This window comes from Pavona decussata, unplaced genomic scaffold (assembly GCF_977016875.1).
Source record: "Pavona decussata unplaced genomic scaffold, jaPavDecu1.1 SCAFFOLD_64, whole genome shotgun sequence".
NCBI classification, from domain to species: Eukaryota; Metazoa; Cnidaria; class Anthozoa; order Scleractinia; family Agariciidae; genus Pavona; species Pavona decussata.
Genome location: NW_028145484.1, coordinates 1,107,260 through 1,128,025, shown reverse-complemented (window position 1 = coordinate 1,128,025; position 20,766 = coordinate 1,107,260). Strand labels below are relative to the sequence as shown.

Sequence of the window (20,766 nt, the reverse complement as noted above, 5' to 3'; positions counted from 1 at the left end):
CTGGGGCATTAATTTGCCTGTGTTTAATTTAACCGATAAACTGGGGCATTAATTTGCCTGTGTTTAAATTACGCGATACACTGGGGCATTAATTTGCCTGTGTTTATAATTTAAGCGATACACTGGGGCATTAATTTGCCTGTGTTTATAATTTAAGCGATACACTGGGGCATTAATTTGCCTGTGTTTAAATTAAGTAATACATTGGGGCAATAATTTGCCTGTGTTTAATTTAACCGATACACTGGGGCATTAATTTGCCTGTGTTTATAATTTAAGCGATACACTGGGGCATTAATTTGCCTGTGTTTATAATTTAAGCGATACACTGGGGCATTAATTTGCCTGTGTTTAAATTAAGTAATACATTCCCTTGTAAAAATTTCAGCGAGATCTCGCCGAGATTGGCAAGATCTCGGCGAGTTGACCGAGATCTCGGCGAGATTTCAGTAATTCTCGGCGAGAATTTTAGCGGGCAAAAAATTTCTGCGAGATCTCGCCGAGATCGCGTTGAGGTAGGCGAGATCTCGCCGAGGTAACCGAGATCTCGGCGAGATTTCAGTAATTCTCGGCGTGATTTTTAGAGGGCAAAACTTTCAGCGAGATCTCGCCGAGATTGCGTTAATCTCGCCGAGGGAGGCGAGATCTCGGCGAGGTAACCGAGATCTCGGCGAGATTTTTAGAGGGCGAAAAACTTCAGCGAGATCTCGCCGAGATTGCGGTTGCGTCTTCCATCTCGGCGAGATTCGCGGCGAGATTTATTGGGGCACCGAGACAGGCGAGATCTCGCCGAGACAAATGCGATCTCGGCGAGAAAACCAAATTCTTGCCGAGACAACCACGATCTCGACAAGACACCGCGATCTTCGCTAGATTCGAAACGAAGACATGTGAACTCTTCAGTGGTAAGAATTAAGTTATGAGGTCGAATGAGATAAAAGTTCAGCTTAAACCCTCGGTGAAAATAATGTTTGCTTTCATTTTTTTCATGCTATAACTGGAAATTGATGAGCTTCAACTAATTGATTTTAAAATTGTTGGCCGAGATGGCGCTTCGGCAGATTAATATTAAACACGGAGCGATCCTATAAAAGGGAAGGACACGCCCCCTTTGAAGCGCTTTGTTGGCTTCCAAACGGATCAGTATAATGGTGGATGACGTCGGTAACGGTCGAGGAAGAAAGAGAGAAGAACTATCGTTTGTAAAATCGAAGAGGGAATCGATTTATCAATAAAAATAAGCTAAACGCTAGCTATATATCTTGTAAGACACCAGAAATTAGCGAGATTAACGATAATAACGGAAATAATCAAGTTTCGTTGCCGCAATCGAAAGATTATACGAAACTTACCTCGAAATTCGAAATCCTTCTACCAAATACACAGTACAAAGATCGAAACCATTATAAACTGAAGCTTGCGACAAACTGGACATCTGTATCCCTCCATCTGAACATGCTGATAACCAAAACGAGTCTGTGTTGTTCGCCAAAACTGGCAGGATTTTCAAAATTTAGCAGATGTTTTCCGCTAAACGGCCGCTCGAGTCGTCATGTCGGGTTCAAGTTTATTACCGCTTGTGTATCTATCGATCACGTACGTGAAAACTAACTCTACTAATCCGCTGGAAGTGGCAGCAATAAATTCTAAACTTCTATGCACAAGTCAAAAATAAAAACATCTAAACACATTTCGTACCTGATCATGAATATTTGCTAATTCGAAAAATCACCAAAGATATAAACAAAACACGACCCGATGTTGCTCTCATGTATCTTATTGATGAAATGATAATGGCAATGGCTCTCACATCAGTATTAAAATTAGCCAGTACCAAATATATTCTAAGTTTTATTATATACAGTAAGCAATAGAGAGGCCGGCTTCAAAAAGATTATCAGCTCCGTCGTCTTGCGTGCGATCGCTCGCCGCTTGAGACACTCCACTTTTCTCCTCCGGTTCCCGCTCCGTTGTTTCTTTTAGGCTTCGCTTCCGCGACTTTGTGTCTTTACTTATCTCTCCCCCACTAAACGACACAAAGGATCGAAGCGATTCCATCTCGGAAGCCGGTTTAAGAAAAACAACCTATTTCGAGACAGAATTTGTTTATCCTAATCATTTCGGAAATATCTCGAAAGGATAAGATTTTACCAGCCGATAAATGAATTTTCGATCTCAAAATAGACGGATAACTTAACTTTCTAAATTCTTCTCCTGTAGCCATATTCGTTGGATTGATTTTCAACAAAATAATTCGAACTAAAACAGCTTTTCCGTCACGTCCTTTCGAATTAATGTTGCGGGAACTTAAACGTGCTAAAATAAGATTTTTTGGTAATCAACCAATCCGATACGCGCGTTTTGGATTTTTGATTGACAGTCTGAACCGTTCAGCCTGGTCTTATAGGACCGCTCCGTGTTTAAGTGCGCGTCTTAAGATAAAAGTGAGAGGAACGCTGCTCATACCGGACGCTCGTTAACATACTTATTTACTATCATAAAATGAATTCATTGACCTGATAATCTTATCGTTTTATTGTCTAAACCTTTAACTCACCTTTTTAGGCGATTTTTGTCCCTCAAAAGGCCGTTTCAGTCATGTTGTAATGCCTGCTGCGAACGATTTTTCGGTACAGGTACGGCACAATTTTTGAAAACGCGTTCTTTCCCTTTTCATTACACTGTCTTCAGTTGTCGACATTTTTTGATTGTGCTCTTTTCCCTCACAATCTGTCTCTCAATCTTGCCGTCTCCGCGGCTTGCCACTTGACAAATGGCGCGAAAATCCCCAACAACAACGTGAATTAGGCGATGTGATTGGTTAATTCAATCACGCCACCCGGCGATGCTCGCGTAAGCTAAAAAAAAGTTTGACTGAAATTTGAGGTTTGCGAGGCCACAAAAAATTAATCCTGCTTTTAAACCGCAGAAAATATGAAAAGTTAAGCTTCATGTCAAGTTAACCATTCGTTTATGGCTGGAAATCATGATAAAAGAACCTGTGGTCAACCGGAGAATAGCACACAAGGGATATGATGGGCACTGGTCAACTAAAATGATGCTGATTAACAAACTACGGTACCCGAACTGAACTGAACTGAACTGCACACTATGAACTCAGTCACCGCACATTTTTTACGGAATGTCCTGGATAATTAAGGTGCTGGAGTAGGAGCACTTAAAATTTGCTAAAGGGATGTTCAAGCTCGTTAAGCTATAAGCGTGTCAAGAATCGACTCAGTGGAAGAGACCATCAAGTTTGCGCGAGAATTGAGATTTTAATGGCTTTCTTCCACAGCCTTGTATGTCTTGATTGAGAAAGAGGTTAGTTTCTTATATTATTTATCCGTATTTCATCTTACTTAATAGCTTAAAGAAACACTGAGAGTAAAAGAGTTTGTTTAGAAATCGATAGAAGCTTTCACAAAGCGTAATTAACTACGCGAACGATTTCATCTTTATAACTCGAAACCTCGAAGGTAAAATTTTTGAAATAAATTGTTGGTGATTCACAACTTCTGTATTCGTTTTCAATTTGAAGCAGTTAGTTGGCATCATCATACATCATAAGCTTACCGCTTAGTTTCACTCTTTTGTCCAGATTTCCCAGCCGTAATGATTCAAATGATACGGTAGAAAGTAAGTGGTTGTTTACTCACAGAAGTTATATATTCACTTTTTCGTGGAATATGCTTTGGGGCGTCTAGAGAACGTAGTTCGGTTATGACGTAGTTACTTGAGGGACTGGATTGCCTTCAATTAACTATGGTTATGAGTATCCTTCCAATGTTATTGGCCGTTTTTATGCTAGAGACGTTTAAGTCGTCTAGACGCATTTAACGTCTGAGACATTAAAGCCGTCTGGTATAAAAACGGGACGCATAAAAGTAGACCTAAGCTCAACTTCACTCCACTTTCTGCCCCGAGACTTCTTCAAGTTCTTCTTGGCCGCCATCGATTTCTAACTCGTGCCAGTCGTCTGTGGACGAGTCAGGGCTAAATGCGTTCCAGTAAGGGCGTCCTGTTTTTATACTAGACGCATTTAACGTCTGAGACGTTAAAGTCGTCTGTTAAGTGCGTCTAAACGACGCACTTAAGACGTTAAATTCGTCAGACGTTAAATGCGTCTGTCTTATTTACCGTTTTTATACTAGACGTTTAAGTCGTCTCGAGACGACTTTAACGTCTCTAGCATAAAAACGGCCATTCCACTGATTAAGAATTTCAAACCAAAAAGTTAGCGTAAATTTTAAATCTTAACTTTACTTTCACGTCTGACAGTACACCGCTACGGATGCTCGCTCGCCGAGATCCCGCCAGGGATTCCTCGCCGCGTTTTTGGCCGCCGAAATTCTCATCTCACCGAGATCTCGCCACTAATCTCTCCGCGTTTTTGGCCGCTGAGATTTTCATCTCGCCGAGATCTCGCTACTAATCTCTCGGCATTTTTGGCCGCCAAGATTTGGCGAGATCTCGGCGCGTTTATAGCTGCCCAGATTTTCATCTCGCTGAGATCTCGCCACTAATCTCGGCGCGTTTTTGGCCGCCGAGATTTTCATCTCGCCGAGATCTCGCCACTAATCTCGGCGCGTTTATGGCCGAGATCTCGGCGAGATGAAAATCTCGGCCAAAAACGCGCCGAGATTAGTGGCGAGATCTCGGCCGAGATCGCAGCGAGATAAAAATCTCGGCGGCCAAAAACGCTCCGAGATCTCGGCCGAGATCGCGGCGAGATGAAAATCTCGGCGGCCAAAAACGCGCCGAGATCTCGTCCGCGATCGGCCGAGATCTCGGCGAGATCTCGGAAAAATTTTCACAAGGGTTGGGGCAATAATTTGCCTGTGTTTAATTTAACCGATAAACTGCGAGATTAATTTGTCTTTGTTTATAATTTAAGCGATACGCTGGGGCATAAATTTGCCTGTGTTTAAATTAAGCGATACACTGGGGCATTAATTTGCATGTGTTTAATTTAAGCGATACACTGGGGCATTAATTTGCCTGTGTTTATAATTTAAGGAATACACTGGGGCATTAATTTGCCTGTGTTTATAATTTAAGCAATACACTGGGGCATTAATTTGCCTGTGTTTATAATTTAACCAATACACTGGAGCATTAATTTGCCTGTGTTTAAATTAAGCGATACACTGGGGCATTAATTTGCCTGTGTTTAAATTAAGCGATACACTGGGGCATTAATTTGCCTGTGTTTATAATTTAAGCAATACACTGGGGCCTTAATTTGCCTGTGTTTATAATTTAAGCGATACACTGGGGCATTAATTTGCCTGTGTTTAAATTAAGCGATACACTGGGGCATTAATTTGCCTGTGTTTATAATTTAAGCAATACACTGCTGGGGTATTAATTTGCCTGTGTTTATAATTTAAGCAATACACTGGGACATTAATTTGCCTGTGTTTATAATTTAAGCGATACACAGTGGGGCATTAATATGCCTGTGTTAATTTAACCGATACACTGGGGCATTAATTTGCCTGTGTTTAATTTAACCAATACACTGGGGCATTAATTTGCCTGTGTTTAAATTAAGCGATACACTCGGGCATTAATTTGCCTGTGTTTATAATTTAAGCGATACACTGAGGCATTAATTTGCCTGCGTTTAAATTAAGCGATACACTGGGGCATTAATTTGCCTGTGTTTAAATTAAGCGATACACTGGGGCATTAATTTGCCTGTGTTTAAATTAAGCGATACACTGGAGGCCCGTTTACACGTTAAAAGAGAAGGAACGGCTCGGTTAGAAACAAGTACCGGTTCCAGATGAAATCTTCCGTTTACACGTACAAATTCTGTAATGTACCTAACAGAAAAAGGCACGGTACTTGAGAGCCCCTTGGAACGGGTACTAGACCGTTTACACGTTGTTTTCTTCGAGACCGGTAACGATAGAGCCCGCAATAATTAAACAAAACTGCTTCGATTAGTTGTTCATATGCGCTTACACATACAGTACACTGTGCGTATCTCCGACTATCATAAATTTACAAGCACTTTTCTGGTTTCTTCTGAAGAAGAGAACACGAAATTCACGTTTGACAGCGCGAGTGATTCTTCAAAGAAATGCTTCCGAGAGAATGTACCGAATTAGGAGAAAAACAAGGCTTACGGTTCTCCTATTTACAGCTCTTGTATCGCACTTCACAGTCGCACGGAGCTTGTGGCAAATACCAAGAACAAGCGCTTGGTTTGATCTTGCATACAGCCCTTACTCTAATGATCAATGGTATGCTAAACAACTGACATGGAGTACAACGGGCTCAGAAAAAACGTAACAGAACGGTGTCGAAAAAAGGGCGAGCGTTTACACGTTGAAAAGAAAACAAAAATGTGGGTACGGAACCGTTTTTTATCGGTTCCGTTCCGAAAGGGGTCCATAGCCGCCTATGGACCTTTTTAGGAACGGAACGGATAAGACTGGAACGGGTCAAGTACTGTTTACACGTCAAATTTTGTCGGAGCCGTTCGTCTTTTTATCCGAGCCGTTCCAATTTTTTCGGTCGTGTAAACGGCCCTTGGGGCATTAATTTGCCTGTGTTTATAATTTAAGCAATACACTGGGGCATTAATTTGCCTGTGTATAAAATTAACCAATACACTGGGGCACTAATTTGCCTGTGTTTATAATTTAAGCGATACACTGGGGCATTAATTTGCCTGTGTTTATAATTTAAGCAATACACTGGGGCATTAATTTGCCTGTGTTTATAATTTAAGCGATACACTGGGGCCTTAATTTGCCTGTGTTTAAATTAAGCGATACACTGGGGCATTAATTTGCCTGTGTTTAAATTAAGCGATACACTGGGGCATTAATTTGCCTGTGTTTATAATTTAAGCAATACACTGGGGCATTAATTTGCCTGTGTATAAAATTAACCAATACACTGGGGCATTAATTTGCCTGTGTTTATAATTTAAGCGATACACTGGGGCATTAATTTGCCTGTGTTTAAATTAAGCGATACACTGGGGCATTAATTTGCATGTGTTTAAATTAAGCGATACACTGGGGCATTAATTTGCCTGTGTTTAAACTAAGCGATACACTGGGGCATTAATTTGCCTGTGTTTATAATTTAAGCGATACACTGGGGCATTAATTTGCCTGTGTTTATAATTTAAGCAATACACTGGGGCATTAATTTGCCTGTGTTTATAATTTAAGCGATACACTGGGGCATTAATTTGCCTGTGTTTAAATTAAGCGATACACTGGGGCATTAATTTGCCTGTGTTTAAATTAAGCGATACACTGGGGCATTAATTTGCCTGTGTTTAAATTAAGCGATACACTGGGGCATTAATTTGCCTGTGTTTATAATTTAAGCAATACACTGGGGCATTAATTTGCCTGTGTATAAAATTAACCAATACACTGGGGCATTAATTTGCCTGTGTTTATAATTTAAGCGATACACTGGGGCATTAATTTGCCTGTGTTTATAATTTAAGCAATACACTGGGGCATTAATTTGCCTGTGTTTATAATTTAAGCGATACACTGGGGCATTAATTTGCCTGAGTTTAAATTAAGCGATACACTGGGGCATTAATTTGCCTGTGTTTAAATTAAGCGATACACTGGGGCATTAATTTGCCTGTGTTTATAATTTAAGCGATACACTGGGGCATTAATTTGCCTGTGTATAAAATTAACCAATACACTGGGGCATTAATTTGCCTGTGTTTATAATTTAAGCGATACACTGGGGCATTAATTTGCCTGTGTTTAAATTAAGCGATACACTGGGGCATTAATTTGCATGCGTTTAATTTAAGCGATACACTGGGGCATTAATTTGCCTGTGTTTATAATTTAAGCAATACACTGGGGCATTAATTTGCCTGTGTTTATAATTTAAGCAATACACTGGGGCATTAATTTGCCTGTGTTTATAATTTAACCAATACACTGGGGCATTAATTTGCCTGTGTTTAAATTAAGCGATACACTGGGGCATTAATTTGCCTGTGTTTAAATTAAGCGATACACTGGGGCATTAATTTGCCTGTGTTTATAATTTAAGCAATACACTGGGGCCTTAATTTGCCTGTGTTTATAATTTAAGCGATACACTGGGGCATTAATTTGCCTGTGTTTAAATTAAGCGATGCACTGGGGCATTAATTTGCCTGTGTTTATTATTTAAGCAATACACTGGGGTATTAATTTGCCTGTGTTTATAATTTAAGCAATACACTGGGGCATTAATTTGCCTGTGTTTATAATTTAAGCGATACACTGGGGCATTAATTTGCCTGTGTTAATTTAACCGATACACTGGGGCATTAATTTGCCTGTGTTTAATTTAACCAATACACTGGGGCATTAATTTGCCTGTGTTTAAATTAAGCGATATATTAATTTGCCTGTGTATAAAATTAACCAATACACTGGGGCATTAATTTGCCTGTGTTTATAATTTAAGCGATACACTGGGGCATTAATTTGCCTGTGCTTATAATTTAAGCGATACACTGGGGCATTAATTCGCCCGTGTTTAAATTAAGCAATTACACTGGGGCATTATTTGCCTGTGTTTAAATTAAGTGATACACCTGGGCATTAATTTGCCGGTATTAAACTGAAGTAAGCGATACACTGAGGCTTTGCTAATAATTGCTTATGTTTAATTTAAACGATATAAACTGGGACATTTTAAAATTTGCCGGTTGTGGCAGTTGTTTCACTCACCTCGCGGAGTGACGTCTTGATGTCCTGTGCTTTAGCAACTCAGTCGTAGTGGGGAATTTCTTATCACATTAATCAAAGCGTGTCCTGTATGGAGCCATTTTGCAACTCAAGTACCTTTTTGAACTTATTGTTGGCGCCAAATATTTTATGGTTTTCATAATTGCCTTTTATTCTTTAAGCTTCCTTTGTAATGAAAAGTAATGTCTTTGTGGTTCGTCCAACGGATATGTTTTAGCCACGTAAGATTTAGAAAACAAAGAATTTATTATCCTTTCCATCACTTCGTTTCGAAAATTCTCGGCTTTAATCCTCTCAAAAATCGGATCGAACCATTACCGAAACGTCTAAAACCGCTTGTTCCGTGTGAATTCTTCAACTGAGGAAAAGTTCGATAGCCAAGGATTATTAGACCTCTATCCAATCACAATTGTAACAGGAAGTGCTGTAAACCGCATTATATCGAAATGCTTACGTCTCTTCGACTTGAGAGAATCTCGTGCACGATGGATGCAGACGAAAGAGAGAGAGAAATAGACGGCTTTATTCTAAAATCTTAGAAATAACAGAAACGACGAAGGGAGGAGAGGAAGATAGACGCGTGTAAGAGAAAAAAATACCGCCAAACAGAGGGAGCGTCATTGTAACGGAAACCACGATCTTGTGAAAAACTGTACGGTGACAACAGTGGCCGAGAATGCTGGCAAAGTGGAGTAACAGCATTTCTGCTTTTGATTCTTGCTTCTGAATATTTTTCTATTATTAGGAAGTGTATACATGTCGCGCAAAAATTAATTTCAAGTCTTCAAAAAAATCTGTCATCATTCAAAACTTGACGACGAAAATCGGCCCAGCAAACGTGTCCGGATTAACACCTTTCTCTCGCTTGATGTTTCTGTTCTGCTTTATTAGACTGGTTCTTGTTACAACTCCTACTGAGATTTAGGTAAAAAAATTTTACCTAAGCAGCGGGGACCCACATTCCTGAGTCGAGCTAAGCTCATCATGTTGTCGCTTATATCGCGAGGGAGGGGACCCACTCACCCTTACCTGTGTGACGTCAACGCATCATTTGATTTCTTCATTAAAACTGCAATAAATTGTGGCGCCATATTGTTTATAACATGTTCTGGACTCAAGTGTGCCGTTTTCAAACGGTAATTTCACCATTTTGAAGCGGCAAATCGAAAGATTAACTTGTAAGAAGCACTCGACATTTAAAACAGTGGAAATTGGTGAGTTCCTCGGGAAGGAATCGTGCTTTGTTTGACAGTCTTAGACCACGACGCGAGACTGAAAAGAGGTCATTGAGAAGCTTACGTTATCGCAATGGAATTTTACAAATTTTCGGTGAAAGTCTGAGTCGCGTAACACAAGGGAAACAACGTAACGCGATCGTCGTGACTCAAACTATTCCATTAGCAAGGATAGTTTTATCAATCGGCGAAGCATACAGTTGGAATAAATGAATCAGCCCCAGCATCACGCGTAATGCCAGTATAGAAGGCATCTTGTTTTTTTTTTCTTCATCATAGCCACAAATCTGCACATTAATTTATACATTAAACTCTGTCCTCTCTTAGTGGGGATGTATTGTTCCGATTGTCTTCAACAGAAGCGGCCCAATCAAAATCTATTATTTAGGTACATATCAGGAGAGAGGGGACCCATTCATCCCTTCCTTGGTGACGTCAAATCATCATTTGATTTATTCATTAAACCTAGATTAAATTCTGCCCTCTCCCAGAAGGGATCTATTGTTCTGATTGTCTTAAACAAAAATTGCCCAATCAAAATCCATTACCGGCGCGTATATCACGAGGGAGGGGACCCACTCATCTCTACCTGTGTGACGTCAAAGCAAATCATCATTTGTAAGGTTTTCATTCAATGGCGGCCACATGTATGAATTTAAGACTCTGATCTGCCGTTTTGAGAAAGAAAACAAACCTTTTTCAAGCGGTAAATCGAAATAATAACTTCTAAGTAGCACTCGACATTTTAAACGATGGAAATTGGGAGAGTTCACAGCGAAGAAATTACGCTTTCACAAACAGATCAAATAATTCAACGGGAAGGAAGCCAGACCAGTTCCAACGGGGTCATGACGTTATTGCAGAGTAATTTCCGGTATGATTTCCAGTAACACAACGATAAAATATCACGCAGTCTCTCTGAATAAAAAACCATTCAATTATTTCAATTGCGAAGGGAGGATAGTTTTTAAAAATCTGCTCAGCATACAATGTTGAATAAATGGGGCAACGTTAAGCATCCCGTGAAAATGCAGTTAAGCAACTTGTTATTATATGACATTCACATCCAAGAGTAAAAAGGGGGGAAAATATGAAACAAAGCTTAATAACTCTTGTCCCCTGTGAACAGGCTTGAACGAAAAATTTCCACCCAGATACTCAGCGTAGGAACTCAGAGCTCGTTTGGCTCACTTGATCTCGCTCCAATCCCGACCGATATTTTTGCGCTTTCCTTGTCCACTTCGAAGTCTCTCTCAGGCTACTAATCTACAGAACTATTATGGATACAAATTCATGAAGGGACATTTATCGTTTTTAAAGGACATTTATACTTCCTTAGAAAGTTTTCCAAACCTTTGGCAAGTAGTACTAGTTATAATATCTGGGCAGTCCCCCCCGCCTTCCACCTCTCGGGCAAAGAACAAAGAGAGCTTGTAGTAAGAGAGGACAAGAGACAGCAAATGCCTTAGTGACTCTCGACTCTTACTATGTATAAAAGCCCTTCTGAATGCTTTCTATCACTTATCAGACAAGATGGTTAGCAAGAAGACTGTAGTCGTCTCCTGTAGTCTCAGAACAGCAATCTCCCTGTTGGAAATATTCAAACGAACTCGTTTCCTGTCAAGTCGGTTGATTTTGAATAAGGTTTTATTCGTTTTCACAAACTGCCAACCAGATGCGATGAAGGACTTAGTTAAATCTACAAAAATAGAGGTAAGATTTGGAATCCTTAAATGCCCTGTACATGTCATTCCAGGCATTAGCTGTTGTGGATTCCAAACAGGCGGAAACAGCTCACGCAATTCGCAGCTCGGAACCCTGACTGAGATAACATGACTACAATTAATTTCATGGAGCCACCCTGCGTTATTTGGCTTTCTAGAGCGTTAGACATTTTCTAGATTTAGGCATGCACCAAGTATATTATTAAGGTCTGTTAAAGATTCCCCTTCAATAATTCGATGAAACAACACGAATCAAAGATTGAATTACCCTCTCTGGCGTCCAGTAGCTTTCACGCAAAACTATGAACCGTATAGTAAGATTACCTCAATAAACAGCCTCAAAACTTGTGAAAGATGTCAGCAATACCTCCAGCGATAGTCTCGAGCTCAAATGAAATGTCCGTTCACGAACGCCGACTTAAATTTTGTGGAAGAAATGTGAACTGACCTGTAATACATACCAGTTACACCCCTCTTACAGAGGGGGTTTCCCCGATTCTCAGAAAAACAGGAAGAGGGAAATGCCAAACATTTTTTGGCATTGACGAATCCCTCCTACGAAGACGCTGTGGGTTCGTCACGCATTCCTCCCGCAAGAACAAGATAGATGCTATTCAATTTCAAGGGGAAAAAAACACATTCACTGTCAAAAACGGTCTTTGTTTATTTTACAGACTTTACACATTCTCGCGTGCATTCTAATCTTCCTTTCGCTTTTTATTCGTGGATCCGTATGCAAATGAATCACTCACTCCGGTGTAAACGGAAGTGGAACAATACCCAATCCCACATTTAGGGAGACAATCAGGACACTTTCAATTTCTAGCACAGCTACATCCCTCCATTTTTTTTTCTTAAAACCCATTTCCTAGTGCCAAAAGTTTCCAATTCATAAATTTTTCAGAAGCGATGTTTTATGGAAATTATTTGATATCGGATTTCCATACAAACACTATTATTTCAAGCATGTTTGCCTTCTCGTAAAAAATGGTGTCGAAAACCGTGATAAGGCCTATTACATAACAAGATATTTCAAGCCTGTTTGCCCACTCGTCGAAATGGCGTCGAAAACCGTGATAAGGCCTATTAGTATAAATCAACTAGCGTTAGAAAAACGTTTGAATGCAGAGGTCCACACAACGCAGGAATTAAACTTCCTGGTAATTTGGCCCCGAATTTCTCTTGTGAAAGACCTCGTGTTAGACGTCACTTGAACGTGAAAATACATAACTGAATGCAAGGCTAGCTGGCACTACGACAAAGGGCAGATTTATTAGTGGCCAATATTTCGACTAATAGAATTAGTCTTCCTCAGGGCCAGAGCTATACTGAAGGAAAATATAGTAACGGCGGTTTATTACTCCACCTCAAAGCAAATGGCTTGCAAACTCTTATTAGTAACATTCCGACAATGCCGACAAATAATGCAGAGAAACGCAACGTGACTCCTTCAGGCAATTTGCGTAATAGTTAGACAGTAGTGGGGTTTCCTGGTGTATCGAAAATGAAAATTCCAAACTATTTACGTCAGCGGACAATTTATAAGTGTCATTTGCGATGGACGCGACGGTCAGTGTAAAACAAAATAATATAGAAAACAAATTTTCGCGAAACGCCGACGCGGGAAAAACCTCCAATACACGGGCTACATGGGTTCAAAGTACATGTGTTCAATCCAATATGGCTTATAATCTTCACTGATGTTAGCAGCCTTAAGGCTGGCTTATTAAAAGTTTGGCGCCAAAATTTTAAAGCCAAGATGGCGGACGCCGAGGAAGATGTTATTGTTTGTCCTTCTCTTGTGCGTAACTTGCGTTATCCGGGCGACGCAACAACGCAAACATTAGCGCAAGCACAAGTAAGAGAAACGATTTTCTTTTCTTGTGCTTGCGTCGCCCCCGGCTTACGTACGTTGGTTTCTTGTGCTTTGCTCGCGTCGTACGTGTAAACTAGCCTTTAAGGCCCATTATTTATATAGATCTGTTTGTAAGACTGAATCAAACTTTAAACGAGGACTCCAGAAATCACGGCTACTGAGCTTAGCTAAGCTTGGTCTTAACGGCATCATTAGAACATACCGTCCGAGGCATCTTTGAACACAAACCTTGAAGCGTCTTCAAAAATTCCCGAAAAAATTACATGGCGTGTTTCCATGCACGCAATAAAAATGTTTTATATTTAAAAGCAAATCTATTGTATATTTAAATTCACTTTCTGGCTGGAGAAGCTTTTACGAATTATTCAGTTTTTGGTAATTGTAAATTCCTATTTGCGTTTGGCAAAGCGACGTGTCAACCTTAACAATTTGCATATTAAAGCCACTTGTATTTACTATAAGCCTGCGCGGCAGCAAAAGACCCTTGCACTATTCCAACCTTTGATACGGACCAGCTATCGAATATTGATCGACGCTACTGGAAAGAGCGCCTTAAAATTAGTAGACTTGCCAAGTTTGAAAGTGGTATGTCAGAAGCGAGCGAAGATATAGCTCTGCAAAGTCGCGAAATTTTACAGATGTTTGTATGGTGACGGGCACAAAATGCCACCACCCTGAGTAAATTAACGTGTGCAAATTCGCGTCTTTGAGGATACATATCCTTGTTAGTTTTCAACATTTCACTCTCAAACTTAGCATTTTTAATGATTTTTAGGCGTTCTTTCCAGCGGCGTCGATGGATTTTCGCTAACTGTTTCATGTCAAAAGCGAGAAGGGTTGATTTAAGAACTGAAGTCGTTCTCAATTTTGTTGACTAATTTGTTCTTTCCAGACCGGTCATTGTATTTCCTTGTGACGCAAAGAATCAAATCTAGTTGACGTGTTGCTTATGTAAGTCACAGTTGTTGCGTTTTCGTTTTAAAGATCAGGATAGTAGCCAAATGCAAATATATTAGATTCTCCTTCAAGAATTCGATAAAACGATACGTATGAAAGATTGAATTACCCTAGCTATATGACGTCCACTACTTTTCATGTAGAACTATAAACTGTATGTAAATACTCAGATTACCTCAAAAACAGCTTTAAAAATTGTGAAACATGTCAGCGATACTTCCAGCGATTCCTCGAGGTCAACAAAACTGTCCGTTCACGATCGCTGCCTGAAATTTAGTGAAGGAAATGTAGGCTTGACTTGTAATTCAAGCCAGTTACACCTGTCTTACTGACGGGATTTTCCCCAATTCCTAGAAAAACAGGAAGAGGATAAAGGTCGACTGATACCAGTTTTTTCAAATCAATCCGATACCAGGAAGATAGTTACCGATATTTTGCTTTTTTTCGATACCGATATCGATATCGATATTCAAGATTTTTCTGAAATGTTATCACCTACAACAACACACAACCATAGCAACAGTGTTTCAACTTGAATCATCTGGAATCTGATTGGCCATCAGCAGCCATAATTAATAATGGCAATAGGACTGAGTGGAGTCCAATTCACTCTCCGATTTGTCTCATCACGAGTGTCATTATAGTTATAATTGGGGCATTGATAGGACAGTGTACGTACCATGCCTAAATTAATGAAATAAATGGACAGCGCACGCCATTGTGTTATAGGACTTGAAATACTGAAGGCTGTCCAGTTCGAAAATTGTAATTGTTATTTTTAATTGGTAACAGGACTTTGTGTCGTTCAATTCAGTCTACAATCATACTCGCGACAAAACAAATCGCACTCCCACTGCGTGATCGTCATACATACATACATTCATACAAACATACATACGTAGGTACACACATACGTACACTTTATTCACATTTCCAACATTTACTAATTATAGTTACATTTGTTTTATATTTAGAACGTTTTGCATACAGTTTTCGGTCGGTCCAATTTTGTTATATAATCACTCGTATGATTACAGACCGAATCGGACTCCACGACAAGGGCCGAGTTGTTCGAAAACCGAGTAACGCTAATCCACGATTCGATTTTAATCGAGGCTTTCAGCTCGCTCGTTAAAAATGGTTTTAAAGGCAAATTTCGAGCTAAAGGTAAAGAAAGGTCTAAGTAAAAATTGAGGGACAAAAATCTTTTGGAAGAATCTTCATCGATAAGCAATTAAACTCGAGTCAAAGTTTGCGTTAATCCAGGATTAGCTTAATCGGGCTTTGAACAACTGGGCCAAGGAGTCTGTATTTGTAAGGAGCCGAGTTGTTCGAAACCCGATTACCACTAATTCTGGCTTAACTGTGAACAAAACCCATACGTTGTAATGGATATAGATTAGCGCTAATCGTGCTCGCTTCGATCAACCTGGCCCTGGTATTATCTAGCAGAGTTACAACTGAAAACCGGCAGCGGAAATAGGTTTTTCAGTTAGGCCTCCCACCCTAGCGGTCATACTTACTTTTGAGGCTTCTGGGAATCATGTATTTTGCGACCCTTAAGAAGTAGCGCAAGAAAAACAGTAAGAAACGTACACGTTATATTCCACGAAACGAGAACAGGAATGGCAGCGTTTACAAATTGCTGGCGATAATGCTTACGCCATTGCGTCGTTTGGCCGTGGAAACCGGGACTTAACGCAAAAATGACTGCTAGCACAAGCAAAGTATCCCGCATAACCTGTTTGACGCTTACGGGTGATCGTATTTAAAAGGCCTCTGTAAGGCACCCGTTGCTTATCGCATGGCAACTTTGCGCCAGTACTCCTGTGTTTCCGCTGTTGTTAAAGTTACTGCGTTATTAGCGAATTTGAGAAACGACGACGGCGACGCCAACGAAAACATCACATAAAATACCTCTTACTAACCGAGTTCGAGGTCCGTACGGTAAGTTACGGACCGAGTTTTTTCTCGTTGATTTGTTCATGCGCGGGCCATAAGTCAACGGGAAAAAACAGCATCCGTAACTTACAGTACGGACCGAGAAAACGAGGTAAGTAAGATATTTGTTATATCTCTGAGGTTAATCGGGCGCACGGGAAAGGAAACTAGCTGAAGTCAAGGGAAATTTAGCGGGCCGTGCAGTGAAATACGACCCGAAAAATTGACCCATCATACCGTGTCACGGAACTATCTGAGAGATATTACAAAAATATACATTCACATTATTGATAATATTTTGCAATTTATAATGTGGCTGAACTCTCCAAGAACAAAATTGGTAGGAATGACGAAACGGAAAGAAAACTTCCCCATTATGTGCTCACGTTCAGCACAAAACCAATAGCCCGTTGGTAATTTCACGTCGTTGCTCTGCAAAGGATGGTAAAGAACTGTACTAAAATATATATAACACACATGTAGATATATTGTTCTTGCCCATCAACCAATTCCAATCGGTTAATTTGTGGTGTTTTCGTTGTCGTCGCTTAAATTCAGGTTTTTCCCGCCACTCGTTCTTCCTGCAGGCTACGGCCGACCGATCCAAGAAAGCGCGAGAAAATATATTTGACGGGTAGGGGTGGGGTGATCGGAGGTATTCTTAGCGTCCCAAGGAGGATTAAAATTAAAAATTCCGGTTTTCAAGCACTGAAAAGGGGAAAATATCAAACAGACAAAGTGTAAGAAAAATATCACGTCTTTCAAAGCCATGTGTAACATTACGAGCCAATCAAAATTACGGAATATTCACATTAAAACGCTGGCCATTTTTAAAGAAAAATGTAGGCTTCTATACACCGTATTCACAAATGGCGGATGCACGGGGAAAAACTGGCACTAGGCATCAAAACGAGGCGTTTTAGGATAAACAAAAAATAATTTGCCTGCGAGTACAAGCTCACAGAGAGACTATTTAGCTGATAAGCTCCTAAACAGCAAGTTTTTCAGATCACTGGTTTTATTCCGAACGAGAGTGGTTTAGTGTTTCTTGGTTCGTTTCTTGTAGCAATCCTATATGCAAAATAGACAATCACGGAAACAAATCGGTTAGAGTTTTTGTTTCCGAAGGATTCAACTTTCGAGCGCAGATGGATAGAGGGACGATAGAGATACTGTACTACAGAAGTTTGTTTGGTATGTCTTTCGGAATCCGAAGGTAAGATAGGTCTTGAAGGAAACAAAATGAACATACAAAAGGATGCATTTCTAACGAGAGTTGCGTGATCAACTTCGTATCGGACGTTCCGAGCGCAAGAGAGACTACAACCATTTGTCTAAACCGCTATAATACCGAGAAAAAAAAAGACGAAGACAACAACGAAAAGACGTGAAGGATGTGAAGAGAAACGGCTGGACGAATAATTTTAAAAGAAGCAACAGATGAACCAAAACTTGTCTGTTCCGATTCATTTATATTGTAGCCGTACTGTAAACAACAAGCAGAGAATGCAGTCCCCTCAAAATTCATAATTTGTTAAATCAATCAAGTTATCAAAATCCAACCGTTTAATAATGGAACAAGCTCAGAAGGAATATTTCTTGCCTGAATGAGAAAATTGTATTCCGTGAAACAGGGACTAGAGAACACAGCATTGTGGCTTTTTAACCGGCATTTCGGTTGAAATCAATAAAGATTTGCATACTTAATTAGCTAATTTGTTAGAATTAGATTATCGTATTTCGCTTAACACTGGGTTCCTAAACTTGCCATTCCTCAACGCATTTGAGAGTGACATTCCTGAATTTCCTTGCAGGATTGTTTTCTTAAAATTGATACCTTACTTCCAGTAGTTCCTCTTGACTTTGGTAACTGCCACATTTTCAATGACTTGCATGAATCTTGGCCAATCTTGCGATGAATGATATATTTTTTAGTTCGGGGAAAAAGCGCCTAAAATGTACCGAAATATTTAAGTCTTGGCTCACATATTGCTTCCTTAGTTAAACTTTTCTTTCAGTAGCTTCCCTCCACCTCCTTTTTTTTTCGTTTTTTAGGCATTATAGCTGTTCACAATAGTAGGAGTCAGTTTTTGTAGCTTTTGTGATTGGAACTTCCGAGTAGTAATCACCACGCAACTCTCTTTGGAACTGCGTCCGTTTGTAGATTCATTTTCTTTCCTTTCAAACCTGTTTTAATTCCCTTTCCAAAAAATACATTGAATAAACCTTTGTGGCTCCTGCTAGAGTGAAGATCTTTCAAACAACTTTTCATATTTTCTGTAGACATTACACTCGAAGGTTTGAAACAAACAATCTAACTCAGTTTTTTCCTGTGAGTGTCTAGATTGCTACAAGAAGCCAACCAATAAATTATAAACACTAGAACTTGAAGTCGTTCGGACTAAGTGATCAGAAGAACTCAATTTTTAGAAACTCAGCACTTATCGACCCTCTAGAAGCTTACATGACTGGAAATTTTTTTTGTTTATCCTAAAACGCCTCGTTTTGATGCGTAGTGCCAGTCTTTTCCGCGCGTGTCCGCCATTTGTGAATACGGTGTATAGGACCAATTACAAGTAGAGCGTCTACCTTTAAACTGCAAAGCAACTCGAAGCTATATATCTTATGGATAGGTATAGCTAAAAAGTTTTAGCATATATAACACCTATAATTGCTTGAAAAATTTACACTGAGGAGGAGCGCTTTCACTTGTTGAAAAGTCATTGATTTGGTTATTAGAAGAAGCTTAGAGAAAATGGTGGAAGTATAGAGAATTAAACACTGTAAACATATTTGTTTACTGTTAATTGCTGAATTGTTTCTCAGCGACATAATTGTTTAATATACACTCGATTGGAAAAACGTTGTCAGAAAAACGTATAAACCGCGAACGATAGGCACAACAGCTTTCTAGGAAGTGTTTGACCTGTAAACTTATCACGTTCAACGTAGAAAGAACGCACTGCTAACACAGATTGGAGTGGAGATGTATGGGACAACTTTGACTGAATGAGTGGCTCTTGGGAATCGTATCGTCATCCCCCACAGATTTTGCAGGGGCGGATAACATCATCACCAACTTGGCAAAGGAGAGAGAGCCTAATGGCATCGAACGCATTCCCTGATCATTCATTGTTACTAATTTGCATTATAAAAGCACGTGCGGGTTTTCAGTGCGGCTTACATCTTACATGTTTCTCGCGGAGAAAACAGACGCAAGCCAATAAGATCATCATGATTCCATCAGATCGCATCATTTACGATTCACACTTTGAACGGGAGAACTTTCCTTCAATCGAGTATGTATAGGATCAAATACGACAACGAGGGTCGCCAAAAACTTCATGAGAGTTGTTTCAACCGCGCGACTACGACGAAACTATTTGTATAATCACGTCAGACTTACGTGAAAAAACGCTGTTTCACAAAGCAAATTTTTTTGCAAATTGTCTCGCAACAAGTTGCTCGAATTGCTGCCTAGTGTAACATACCCTAAAATGAACATGTCTCGTCATTTTTTCTTGCTGAGACAGTTACCAAAAGAAGAACTCAGTTCTATTTCGTGAAATGGTGATTGCAATAAAAACATTGCAAGACAAGTTCATTTCAGGGCATGTTACACGACGCAACGTTTGGTGCAACTTATGTTGCAACGGCGGAACGAAATTTCGAGACAAGTTGCAAGCCGAATTGTGTAGTGTAACACTGCCTTGAAATTAGCGTTGACTCGCGCCGGTTTCAAACGGCGTGACAATCTCCTATGCGAGGGACCAGAAGAGTTCATTTTGAGTCTGTAGATCAACACAAGCTTGTAAATATTTCAATTAATGTTATTTAACATTAAATTTTCATGTTACAAAGTTTAAGCATCCGGCACGACTGAACAGGTCTCAGTGAGGTTGCATGCAAGAAGTATCCTAATAGTTTTATACATCAATGAAAAATTTGATAAGCATATATAAGTATAACCACGACTATGTAAAAGAAAACCTTTACAACAAAACTAACGAAAAACAAAACCATCAAATCAATGCGTTGCACTGGAAATATAAGAAAATTTAGCCCCGTGCGTACACTCCATTCAGTAAAGACAACAGGCCATTTCTGAGTTGCTTTGAACCTCATTTTGAAAGCAAGGCTTAGTGCAAAGTTTTTATCATGAAAATTAGTTTTTATTCATGTGTAAACAAAACTAATTTTCATATGAATAACTTTGCACTTAGTCTCGCTTTAAAAATGAGGTTCACAGCAACTCGGAAATGGCCAATTACCTTCGACGAGAGACGACG

General features: G+C 39.8%; 2 protein-coding genes and 1 pseudogene across 3 annotated transcripts in view; 1 reads left to right on the top strand and 2 right to left on the bottom strand.

The window, feature by feature from the left end:
- The window catches only part of LOC146478318 (microfibril-associated glycoprotein 4-like), a 193,619-nt gene extending 176,811 nt beyond the window's left edge, over positions 1–16,808 (top strand). Inside the window, exon 6 of the transcript XR_014865100.1 lies at positions 15,597–16,808. The gene's annotated coding sequence lies outside the window, so the exon portion shown is untranslated. The remainder of the gene's footprint in view (positions 1–15,596) is intronic.
- The window catches only part of LOC146478312 (uncharacterized), a 175,554-nt pseudogene that overhangs the window by 74,233 nt on the left and 80,555 nt on the right, over positions 1–20,766 (bottom strand). Inside the window, exons 2-3 of the transcript XR_014865102.1 lie at positions 14,712–14,886; positions 12,028–12,313 (exon numbers count right to left, since the gene is read on the bottom strand). The product of XR_014865102.1 is annotated as an uncharacterized LOC146478312 (transcript). The remainder of the gene's footprint in view (positions 1–12,027; positions 12,314–14,711; positions 14,887–20,766) is intronic.
- The window catches only part of LOC146478317 (uncharacterized), a 65,125-nt gene that overhangs the window by 30,151 nt on the left and 14,208 nt on the right, over positions 1–20,766 (bottom strand). The gene's annotated exons all lie outside the window — the stretch shown is intronic.